The following is a 13,134-nucleotide window of genomic DNA, read 5'->3' on the forward strand; positions in this document are numbered from 1 at the left end:
TAGATAGGGGTGATGTTTGTACACCATGAATGTGTTAAATGCCACCGACTTGCTCGCCTTAAATGGTTATTTTACTTTATGTGATTTTCACCTCAATAAGTTTTTTTTTTTTAAGATTTTATTTATTTATTTGACAGAGAGAGACACAGCGAGAGAGGGAACACAAGCAGGGGGAGTGGGAGAGGGAGAAGCAGGCTTCCCGCTGAGCAGGGAGCCCGATGCGGGGCTCGATCCCAGGACCCTGGGACCATGACCTGAGCCGAAGGCAGACGCTTGATGACTGAGCCACCCAGACACCCCGTCAATAAGTTATTTTTTTTAAATGAGGGTTGCGGGCTGGGCTCAGTTGGTGGAGTGGAGCGTGCGACTCTTGATTTCTGGGTGGTGAGTTCGAGCTCCGCGTTGGGCACAGAGTTTACTTAAAAAACAAAAAGAAGGCTGCAAGGGCCGTAGGTACGCAGAGATCTTGTTTAGAAAACAGAAAGATGACGCCTATAGTAAAAGAAACATTAAAATATAGGAAATGTTACACCGGATGCTAACGGCAGTGCCTACCCGTCGTGGGATTATGGGTGGCTTGGTTTCTTCTTTGTATTTTTCCGTGTTTTCCATGATGAACGTATATTGCTCTCACCATCTGAGAAAACAGCCACCCACACCATGTATACACGTCCGGACAGGCTCCTATCAATGGATATTCTTACCTGTGTGCGTAGACACCCGTGTTCGAGGTCGATGTTGGTATACTTTCACAGCTTTGTCTGGCCTTCGGATCTTTTACAATCACACTCATCGTTATCAGGACCTCAGGCAGGATTTTTTTACATTGGGGCAGTTTGGACTGCTGACTTTCAAAGTGACTTTAACCTTCATTTCAATGGGTGGTTTTCTCGTGTCTCGGAAGATGGGACACGGAGTCCGAGGTCACCCAGGGCCCGCACACTAGGATTTCCCTCCCCACGAAGCACGGCTTCTCCCAAGGCCACGAAAGCCAGCGCTGGGCCCCAAATCCTGAGAGTCCGAATCTGCCATTCTTGCAGGTGGGGCCTCAAACAGCGGCTGCGCCCCCTGGAGGGAGAGATCGGTCCTGGACTCACGCCGAGTGCTTCCTCAGACAAGGCGCTTCCCTCCCTCGCCAGCAGCCTGAGGAAGGGCGGCCCTTCCGAAGGATTAACCTGGCACCTCGGATCCAGATAAGACCCCACTTGCCGCCCCTCTCTCGGGAGCCCTTCTCGGGACGCCGGGAGCAGCCACTGCCCGTCTCCAGGACGCATTCCATGATGCTCTCAGGGTCCCTCGTTGTACGGAGAAGGGCTCTGAGGTCACAAAGCGTCCACACTTACATCAAACAAAACTAACGGGGCAGCATTTTGCTGTAGGACTTCTCAGAGCCTTTAATGTGCTCGTAGATGCTGTGACACTCCAACAAGAGTTAGAGTACACAGCATTTCCCAAACTTGGGACACCAGGACTCCTCTGTTACAAGTGCCTTGCGGTTCCGCGGGACGTTCTCTGGGCAAGGAGGCTAGTAGGAGGGCCGTGGGTCGGTGGGGGCAGGGAGGGCCACCCATCAGCCAGGAAGTCCGCCAGGCTCCAACGTCAGCTGCAGATGAAGGCTCCTCGACCCTGGGCCTGCTCTCCTCTGCCCTTGTCACTTCCTGCTGGCCTTGCCCACTCTTCCTGTCCCCTCCACTGCCCTTCGGAGGAGGAGCCGGGATGAGGTTTCTGATGGGAAAACCACCAGGCCCTGGAGTGAGGCGGGAAAGGGACTGGCATCCTTGGCAACACAGTACCCGTGCTTTCGGCTCAGGGGCAGTGGGAATCCCCGGCAAGCCCCCACTTGGAGCTCAACCCTCGGTTGGCCCAGGAGCACATCCCACCTCTGTGCCTCTGCTCGTGCCTCCTGGGCCCCTAGCACACCGTCTGGCCCTGGAGCCCCTCTGCCTCCGTGGGGCTGTTCCCCCCGCCGGGAGGAGGTGCAGGGAGAAGCCAGATTCGTCTCTGTCCACTGGCCTCTCCCAGGGAGCTTTCAGAGCTCCCCACCAGGCCCGTTCCATCAGGTCTGGCGGTGGAGCTTTCCAAAATGCTCCCTGGGCTCAAACCACCGGTCTGCTGGAGGGAAACCCGAGGTCTGGGTGGACAGCCCAGGGCCGCTAGGCATCAGCCCGATGAGCTTCTGCACAGTCCTAAATCTCTGTGCCTCAGTTTCCTCACCCGTCCCGTGGGGATAACAACGCCTGCCCTGGGCTGTTGTGGGGTTGGGGTATAACAGTGGCGCTCCCCCATCCCCAGGTGGACGGTGAGTGAGTGAGGGCAGGAGTGGCCTTCCCTCCCTCAGGGCCGTATGCAGGGGCGCTCCATAAGCATCCAACAGCGAGTGCTGGAACCAGAGCCCCACGCGGGATGCGCCGGGCTGGGAAAAGCCGAGTGTCCCCTCTTCTCATGAGAGCCATCATGGTACAGTTCTCCAGAGTAAGTGAATCTTAATTTGCTTTCATTAAAAGCAAAAATAAATATAGGGCCTGCCAGGGGCTGCGGCTGCAGGTGCCATGGGTCACAGAGTGGGGGGTGGGGCGGGCACACTCTGGTGCTCTTGGCACACTCGGCTCAGCCCTCATGCTCTGCAGGTGTCCCTCGGCAAAGTTGCAGGACCAAACACAGAATGCCCAGTGAGATTTGAGCTTCCAGGTGAGCAGCAAATCATTTTTGTAGTATGACTATGTCCCATGTAGTATTTAAGACATAAAGGTATACTTTAAAAAAATTATTGTTTATCTGAAATTAGCATGTAGCGGAGCATCCTATATTTTCACTTGCTAAATCTGGAAACTCTGGCCTCAGCCGCCGGACCTAGGCTGACAGTCCTGGAGAGGAGCTTTAAGCATCCCCCAGTCGGGGTTTCCAGACACCAGGCTGGGGGCTGGGGCCATGCCCCCGACACGTGTTCCAGTCAGAAGTAAAATGAGACCAGTGAGAACAATGCAAAGAGGTGGGTTTCGTGTTTTTGTTTTTGTTCACCCTTTTCTCTTTTGTGAAAGCCTAAGATATTCAAAGGACTGGTCTTTCTTCTGAAATTTTCCTTTCCTGTGTAAATGCTCCCCACCCCCCACCCCCGCTCTCAGAGCTGTTCCCCGAATGTGGGGCCATGAGGCCTGGCTGTGCCCTCCCTGTTATGTCTCTTCCTAGCTGGGAACCTTGGAAAAAGCACTTAACCTCTCTGCTCTTTTACTTCCTTACGCATGGAATGGAGATCATGACCTCTCCAAGGCCACAGGCTTGCTCAGGATTGGACAGAGGCCACCCTGGTACATCCACATGCAGACGCTCGTCACGTGGCTCATTTAGGATGTGTGCACTTTGCCGTGTCATGCTATAATTCAACAAAATAGTTTCTAAAAAAATTCAGTTAGCAAAGAGGCTTCCAACAGAGAGAAGCTTACCCCATTTATCTTGCAAGGAGATATTATTACCTCCAACTTTGCAATGGGAACATGAAGTTATTACCCATTGTCTGCACGCAGCTGCAGAGCCCGCCATTTTGGAGGGAAAAAGATGTGTAGCTGAGCTCACATTTGGGTCAGCTTGATGAGGTTGCATTTTTAAAAGTTAACCTTCAAACCCATTACATTCCGGGAAACTGAAAATTTGCACTGGTTTTCTATTTTTAATGGATTTACAATAAAAGGAAATATTTAAAGCTTAAAAAAGTAGATGGCACTTTAAGTTCATTTTCCAAGTCATCTCATTTAGCAAAGGCAGATAGACTATAAAAAGAGAAATTTAAAAAACATAGCCGGAAGAAAACCTAAGATCCATGGGGCGCCTGTGTGGCTCAGTCGGTTAAGTGTCTGCCTTCGGCTCAGGTCATGATCCCAGGGTCCTGGGATCAAATCCCGCATCAGGCTCCTTGCTAAGCAGGGAGCTTGCTTCTACCTCTCCCTCTCCCTCTGCTGCTCCCCCTGCTTGTGCTCTCTCTCTCCCAATCTGACAAATAAATAAAAAAAAATCTTAAAAAAAAAAAATTAAAAAAAAAAAACCTAAGATCCCCATCTCCATGTAACAGAAACTGAAAGGAGACGGCAGAGTGGGGGCAGTGTTCTGGCTGGGGCTACGCCGTGGGGGGGTTGGGGCAGGGCTCCCAACTGTGTGCATGGACAAGTGGAAAGGAGCAACTATAGTTTCTAAGCCATGACACCCAGGGACTCAGCAGCTGGGTCCCCAGCATCCCCCCACAAGATGGGCACTCCGAGCCAACAACAAATGGCTTCATTGTTCTGCACTGGAGCCCCCAGCAGGCCAGGTGGAGGCAGCTAGATGATGGGGGATGGACGGAGAGGGGAAGAGATTGGAGAGACAGAAACATCGACTCAAGATGAACCTACAAACCTGATCCCCAAAATGGGCAAAGTTAATGCTGATAAAGACAATCCAGAAGATCAACCATGCAGATACAAAATCACTCCTGGTGAAGTGGAAATAATAGAGGAATCTGAAAATGATTTTCATACTATTTACTGATTGATTGAGAGAGAGTGAGTGCATGTGATCAGGGCAGCAGGGCACAGGGAGAGCGAGAGAGAGAGTCCCAAGCAGGCTCCATGCTGAGACCCTGAGATCCTGACCTGAGCCAAAATCAAGAGTCAGATGCTTAACCAATTGAGCCACCCAGACGCCCCTGCAAATGGTTTTCAAATAAAAGTGTTTAGGAACATCAAAGAAAATAAAAAGTTATGAAAGCGAAACCAACTTAAATGAAACAGAACCGCACGGTCATGATAAAGAATCAATGGGCAATCCCGGAAATGAGAAGTTTCAAAGTTAAAGCTCGACAGACAGAATATATGTTATTGGACACACTGAGGAATGAGGTAGCTGGCAGATATTGCCGAGAATGTGGCCCGGAAATAAACAAATGAAGCAGATAAGAACAAGAAGTTACAGGTAAGAAATGCAGAGAGCGGATCAAGAAGTTCCAGAATATATCTCACAGGGGCTTTGGAAGAAGAAAATAGAAGGAATGATATAAAAAATCATGTTCTGAAACATAATTGCTGAAAGCTCTCAAAAACTAAAAAAGAAACGTGCTGTGCCGGATCAATAAACACCCATCCATAATTAGAGACGTCATGGCGAACCTGCGGCACACATCCAAGGACACAGAAAAGTCGGAAATGCTATCAGAGACAATAAGATCATCCATGGAGAAATGAGAATCCAGCAGGTTTCTTGTAGTCTGGGGCAATCCGTCCAACGGCCGAAGGAACCCAGCTGCCATTCTAGAATTCTAGAGCCAGCTAAGCTCTTCCTCAGCAGTGAGAACCAAGCACATTTCCAACATGCAAAGTCTAAGAAAGAGTTCCCTAACCACAAACCATCCCTGAAAATTTACCAAGGGTGAACTTTGGCAAGAAGAAAAGTCAAGCCAGGAGGGAAGAGAAGGCTGCAAGAAACGAGGGTGAACACAGGGGTGCCTGGGTGGCTCAGTCAGTTAAGCCTTTGGCTCAGGTCATGATCCCAGGGTCCTGGGATCGAGTCCCGCTTTAGGCTCCCTGCTCAGCAGGGCATCTGCCTCTTCCTGCCACTCCCCCTGCTTATGCTCTCTCTCTCTGTCAAATGAATAAATAAAATCTTTTTTTAAAAAGAAAATCTTAAAAAAAAAGAGAGAATGCGGAAACCCTTCTCAGTTCCAAAGAAGAGAGGAAGAGGACACAGAGACGTGATAAATAAAACCATAAAATCAAATGACAGAGGAAAGTCCAAATAAGCCAGTTATGTAGAATGATGTGAACAGGAAGGTTAACACACACAATTCTAGGTGTTGCTTACAGATATTTATACAAGTAAAAAAAAAAGTATAAAATTATAAATGCAAAGACATTAGGACAGCAGTTAGCTCTGGGGAAGGAGGAAGAATGGGGCCCCAGTGGGTACAGAGGGGCCTTCAGTTCTGTGTGTAAGCGTGTGTTGTTAACATCTACTGGGAGAGAGGGAAGGAGGGTCTGAATCACATGTGGCAGGATGCTCTCCTTTCCTAGCACTAGGTGGCGTGAATAGGTGTTTGTTGTATGGCTCTCCATTTTTCTGATGCTTGAAATATTTCATTATTTTTTAAAGATTTATTTATTTATTTTAGAGAGAGAGAGAGAAAGTGAATGGGGCAAGGGGCAGAGGGAGAGGGAGAAAAATCCTCAAGCAGACTCCCTGCTGAGTGCAGGGCCCCAGGAAGGGCTCGATCCCAGGACCCTGTGATCATGACCTGAGCCGAAATCAAGAGTCGGACACTTAACCGACTGAGCCACCCGGGCGCCCCGGTATTTCATCTTTTCTGTGTACATTCAGGGGCCCCGAAATATACCCTCTTCCCTGAGTCCTACCTGTGCAATTCAGTGTCCCTTCCAGGCTCCAGTCTGGGGACCGCGGGCCAATGTCCTTCCTATCATGGCTCTTGGGAAGGGCATCCAGCAGGTGAGTGAAAAGTCAGGAAGATAGAATTGGGAACCACACACAGGAAGCCCACCTTTAAAAGGGCCACAAAGACAGATCCCGCAGGACTCCCCTTCTCTGCGGTCCCTAGACAGTCGGATGCCTTGAGAGAGTGGGGTGGTGGGGGCCCGGGCTGGGGGGGTTAGTGTTTCATGGGGACAGAGTTTCAGCTGTGCAAGATGGAAGAGTTCTGGAGACAGATGGTGGTGAGGGCTATACAACAGCGTGAATGGACCTAACGCCCCAGAACAGGATGCTGAGAAGGGGGTGAGGCAGTAAATTTTGTGTTATGATATTTTACCACAATAAAAAAAAGGGACTCTGATTCACCGTCCACTGCTGTGAGCACTCGGAGGTGGCAAGCACCGTCCTCATCCCACACCAGCTTCCGTGGGTCCCAGGACGTCCTGCAAACTCTCCGACGGTGGGTCAGGACCCGCGCACGGGAATGGATGCTCCTTCTGGACAGATAGAGATGGTCGTGGTGGCTGTCCTCAGTGGTGATTCGTTTTCGTAAACGCCCATTTAATGTTAAATGAGCTGAGGTCTGCTTTCCCCCCACTCCTGAGTTTACCCCGCGTTTCCCCTTCCCGCCCCTGGGCGGCCCCTTCCAGCACCCGGACAAACATGGGAATGCATCAGAGGCTGAAGGGCCCCAGAGGGACCAACCTGGGCAATCCTGTAACTGGACTAAATCCCCTTACCACCGTACCCCAAGGCGGAACATTCCAACAGCCGCCAGAGACCGCCAGGGCTGCCGAAGAGCCCCTGCGTGCGGAGGATTTTCTGAGACCTTAATTTACACACCTTTTCCCTGTATTTCCCCAAACCTCGATTCTAAGGTGTCAGGGATTTGCGGCAGGGCGTGAAGCAAACCCTGACACTGACGGAAGACAGTGTCCCCTCTTGCCTTTCAAGAAGAGTTCTGCTGGCTCTGTGTGTGTGTGTGTGTGTGTGTGGTGGGGGTGGGGGGCAGGTTGTGCAGGAGGGAGGGGTGCCTTGAGAGAGAGTGAGAGAGAAACAGGAGACCCTGTGTGCGGCCAAGAGGATGGAGGTCGGTGGGAGGTCAGCAGGGGCTAGCCCAACACACCTGGAGGGAACCGCTGTAGGGTACCCTGGGCAGGTGGCCTGGGGTACTTGGGGATCCCTGTGCCCAGATGCAGAGCCAAGAGTCAGAAAGGACCCCGCGGTTGCCATGGTGGGCATCTCGGCGGGACCAAGGCAGAGCAGTGACCAGGGGCCCACCTGGGAGGCCTGGGACCTCGGCCCACCCCACGGTGGCAGTGACAGCAAGGGGGGCGGGGGAAGAGCAGGAATCCCGAATGACAGACAATTTCCTGTGAAAGCAAGCTGGGGGCTTGGGGTCAGCTCTGAAGACACTGAGGCAATGGGCTTGCTCTGGGCCTCCTGTGTTTGCGGGCTTAGGTTCAGCCCGCTCCCATGACGCTCGGACGCAATCCCCAAACCCGGGATGGCCGCCTTCTTGCTGGGGCTCAGCTGCCGGCTTGGGGGGCTGCCGATCACTCGGCACGCTGTGGTTGCTCGGCGGCGGCGGGGGGGGCGGCGGAGGCCGAGTGCGCAGGGGACCCGTGAGCTCGGAGGGGCTGCTGGACCTCTCTGCGTCTGTTCCTCATCTGCCCAATGGGATGGCAAGTCCTGCCTGGCAAGGTGGCTTTAAGAGCTGAGAAAGGACCCAGCACTGAGCCTGGCCCCCCGGGAAAAGGTGCGCCTTCCGGGGGACACCTTCCCGCCCAGCAGTTCAGCTAGGTGCTCATCAACAGCACACCCCCACCTCGGGTCAGGAGCCCCCAGCGGGGCAAAGAGGAGCTGAGGGCCCTTTTCCGGGATGTTGGGTGTGGCAGGGGCAGGCTCTGGGGCTGCTCTGACTTTCCCAGTTAGGAGATGGTTTGGACGGGTGCCTTTCGGGGAGGAGCATGGCAAGGTCAGGAAACAGCTGGGGGTGGTGAACGGGGGCTATTCCAGGCAATGACACTGGGCAGCAGTGGTGCAGGGTGTGGAGGCAGAGACAGAGGAGGGGACGGGGATGACGGGGATGGGGACGGGGAGGTGGGAGAGGTAGGGTAACGGCAGGAAGGCAGCTGACGGCCGCCTCCTCTGTAGGCTGGAGTTCATGTCGTGGTGAGTGTAACCAGCTTCCTGCAGGGGCCAAGCTCAGCAGATCATTTTTCTCCCCACTCTGGTGCCCCCACCACCCTTGTTAACCACTCACGCGCTTCACAGACTTCATTCATTGTCAGCACTAAGAACCACCTAATCTTTGCTCATCTAGACTCACTGTCACTTATTAAAATAACCAGACTGGCCTAAACCAAAACTTCAGTGTCACACCCCATTCAAAGCTCCTGTCTACACTCCTCCCCGCTCCCCACCTCTGGTCCTAAACCTTGCCCCCAGCGAACCCCACCTCCAGATTCTAGCATCCTCTCCAGCCTGCCCCACATGCTTTCCCCTGCACTGATTCACTGAAGCCCCATCACATTCCCATCCACAGATGAGGAACGTAAGCACAGAGAGGTGAAGTGACCTGTTGAAGGTCACACAGCCACTCAGTGGATGAGCCTCAACTCCATCCCAGGCAGCACCCCTCTCTCTGGCTCTCCAATAACCCTCTGCTGGACTGTTCTGCATGGATATGTCCAGCACCCTCTCCGAAATGTGCAGCCTTCATCCAAAACCCCAGAGCATCAGGGAGAGCACGCTGGACATGCTGGAACCTAGTCTGAGGGAGCCAGGCAGCTCCTGACATGGGTGGGGTGAGGGAATAAAGGCTCGGTTATTCTCCGCCTTGATCTTTGCTTTTTAAGACTTATTCACAGGCCAGGCTTCCTGGAAATCGGTCCCTGGGCACCTCACCTCAGGGCACAGGCCCTGGTAGCTCACTTCTGTGCCCCGGGCCGGGCAGCATGCTGACCCGTCTAGCCAGCCAGCAGTGACTCAGCCCTTGGAAATTACAGGCTTCCGCAGAATGCTGGGTGCCTGTCAGGGAAGGCCGCCCATGGTGAAGGAGGGGGAGGCCGGGCAGAGCCGGCAACAATGTCAGAGGCCTGGGGGTGGGACCAGGGCCCCTGCCTGGGGAGCCACAGACAGGGCCCAGCAGGAAAGACACGGGAGGGGGCAGCCGACAGGCCTGGGGATGGGACCAGCCCTCCTGGCCCGGCCAGGTGCCCACGGAGAGAGAGAGACTGGCCCTGTGCAAAGACCCGGGCGTCTGAAACCTTCCAGCGCTCTGCATCGCTGCGCCTGGGGCCGGACTGGATGCTGGGTTCATGTTGTCCTGGCCCCGCCGAGCTCTTCCCAGGGCTGAGCCGGGTCCGACTCACCTGTGCGCGCCGTCCCACTCCCACCTTCCTCAGAGCACAGAGCCGGGTCCCAAAAGGCACTTTCTATGGAAAGAAATGGAGAAGGAAGGAAAAGAATTGGCCTCTTGCGGTGCCCCTTTCTTCTTGCCCTCACCCCCCACAGCGCCCTGCGAGCCTCCCCCGCTGTCCCCACTGTGGTGGGGCAAGAAGGCGCGGGGGGCCTGACAGGTCCTGAAAGATAGCAGCCCCCTGCTCTGGAACAGAGACGCACACCGAGCTCCGAATTTCCTGGGCCTCCAGCGTGCAGCCGGAAGACAGCGGCCCAGGGCGCCCGCAGAGCCCTCTGGAGTGTGCGGCCCCCGCCCCCGTTTGCTGCCAAGTCACCAGGCTCGGCCCTGGGGCAGCAGGGAATGGCTGTCGGGGCGGGGAGGATGGAGCTTCTGTCTCGGGAGGCCACCCCGAAAGGCTGGCACATCCATCCCTACAAACCCCTCCAATCACAAGGGTGACCGGCCTCGGGGGGTGGCCGCGGCCCCGCCGTGGGGTCTGTTTTCCAGGCGTCTCTGCTGGGGCTTCTCCCCTCTCTCCGACTCTCAGCATCCCGTAGCTGGGCAGCAGTTGGCTGTCACCCCGCCCCCCGGGCCGATGCCCTGCAGTGGGGCCGCCGTGGGGGCCGCCGCTCCTGACCGCCCTGGCCGTGGGGCTATGACAGGAGCCGGCTGGCCCCGCAGTCCAGCCCGGACCTCACGGCTCCGGCGTGAGGCACTTATCCTGCTTTTCACAGGGGCCTGTGTTCACCGCTTTCTTTCAGTCACTCAATCACATAATGAGGGACTTCGAGTCTGGAAAAGATGGTGTCGACACGTCTCTTCTCGCCCCTCTGTGCTAAGAACAGCTACAGGCCCTGGGGATGATGCAAGAGGCAACCCAAAGGGGATCCTGAAGAGCAGAGGGAGAAGGTGAGGTGGTTGGGACCCCAAGACCGAGTCAGGAACAATTAGCCGCAAGGCATCGTAGGACCCCCCTGCAGCTCCCGCACCCCCAGACCGAGGAACGCACTTCCCAAGCCCCGACCCAGCAACGGAAGGCTGCCAAGTAGGCTCATTCTCTCCTGGACCGAGCGAGAGGCTCACAAAACACCAGGCCTGCCAGGCAGAACCAGTCAGGGGAAGGACTGGGGGGGCCCGACAACAAGTGGCCAGGCAAGGGCTTCCCTTACTCACGGAGAGACACCCAGGGCCAAGGGAAGACCCCCCACCAGAAGCACAGGCCCAGCGGTGCTCTCTGCCCCCGCAAGCTGGAGGTCCCCTCCCACGGAGCGGCACCAGGCGGCCGGGCCTTCTGTCCCCACAGCAGCACCTGGCCTGACGCCTGGCTCTGAGTCAGCCCGGGACTGGGAGTGCGGCCCATAAAGGTGCTGAAGGAAACAGAGCTCTGAACTGTGAGCCTTAAATCTGGCAGAAGTACCCTTCAGGAACAACGGGGAAATAAAGACATCCTCTGATGGAAGAAAATGAAAGGAATTTTTGTGAGCAGACATATCCTTAAAGAATGGCTTAGAGGAAGTTCTTCATCCAGAAGGGAAATAATAAAAGAAGGAATCTTGAGCATCAGGAAGGAATCAGGAATAATGGAAAGAGCAGAAATGCGTTATGTACAACAGACTTTCCTCCCCTCGAGTTTTCTGAATTGGGTGTGGTGGGACAAAAGTTATAGGGCCGTCTGATACTCCAGACATTTAAAACAGGGGAGGGTAACGGGACCCCCATGGATGGAGTTGTGTAAGTTTCCACGTGAAATGCTAGAGCACCAATGTCAGCATTTGGTGATACGTTCTGTGTGTGGCCGTACCCAAGTTTGTACGGAAACATACACAAAACTCTCAGAAACACCATAAAACCTCAACACGGGGTCCTAAAACATTGCCACAGGTGGGCAAAGAAAGAGAAGCAGAGGAAGGAGAAGCTGACACACAGAAAACATACCCCCAAACCCTCACATACTAAGACGGCGGCCTTACGTGGTCTCGACCCGCTCACGAAAGGCAGAGACTGTCAGAGTGGAAAATACGGGACCCAACCAGATGCTGCTTACAACACTCACTTCAAACCCAATGACACTGGCGGACTGAAAGGAAGAAGAATGGAAAAAAGACATGCCATGCCAATGATTTTTTTTTTAAAGCGTGAGTGGCTATATTCATATGAAATAAAGTCTGCTTCAGGGCAGAGAAAATTACCAGAGACAAAGAGGGACGTTACATGGTGATAAAAAGATTAATTCACCAGAGACTTGATAATCCCAAATCCGTGTGCGCACCAAGCAGCAGAGCCTCAAGATGCACGAAGCAGAAAACTAGCCGAGCTGAAAGGAGAAATGGACCCACAGGTACATCTGGGGACTTCAGCACCTCCCTGCACCCCCACCCCGGCCCCACCAGCAACTGATTGAATAACTGGACCAAAAACAGGCAAGGACATGAGTGAGGATCTGATGGCCCAATTCACCCCGGGATCCCGCCCACAGATCCAGAAGACGCCACCTGACAGGAGAAGACACATTTATTTTTTTTTAAGATTTTACTGATTTATTTGAGAGAGAGAGAGAGAGAGCACAAGCAGGGGGAGCAGCAGAGGGAGAGGGCGAAGCAGGCTCCCCGCTGAGCACAGAGCCCGACGCGGGGCTCGATCCCAGGACCCCGGCATCATGACCTGAGCCGAAGGCAGACGCTTCACCCAGTGAGCCACCCAGGTGCCCCAGGGAACCTACTTTTATCAAGCGCCCAGGGAACATTCACCAAGATCCACCTGTCCTGAGCCACCAAATAAACCTCAACACGTTCTTTGCCACTGAAATCACACAGAACGCGTTCTCTGACCATAATGGTATCAAACTGAAAATCAACGACAGAGAGACAAGGGGAAAATCTCTTCTAGATAATCCAGGGTCAGAGAGGAAGTCTTGAAGGAAATGTAAGCACGGAGCCGAGGGAAAATAAATCTGTGGCGTGCAGAAGCGTGCGGGGGGCAGCTGGGCGGGCGTCCAGGGGGCACTGCACGCGCACAAGGAGGAGGCCTCCCGTCAAGTAGAGACGCGGGCGCATGTGGCGCGGGGCACAGAGGGGAGCGTGGTGACGGCCTCCCTGCCCCAGCGGCTTCCAGCCCGGATGGACACAGAAGCAGGGACACAAAGACCACACACGCAGTGCGGTCGGGGGCTTCCGCCGGGGGTGGTCATGGGGTGCCCGGAGAGCACACTCGGCATCGAATCCAGGCTGGGGGAACCAAGGAAGGCTTCCCGGAGGAGGCATTAGTGAGCTGAGTCCTGGCAG

This window comes from Mirounga leonina, unplaced genomic scaffold (assembly GCF_011800145.1).
Source record: "Mirounga leonina isolate KUSES-001 unplaced genomic scaffold, KU_Mleo_1.0 Mir_197, whole genome shotgun sequence".
NCBI classification, from domain to species: domain Eukaryota; kingdom Metazoa; phylum Chordata; class Mammalia; order Carnivora; family Phocidae; genus Mirounga; species Mirounga leonina.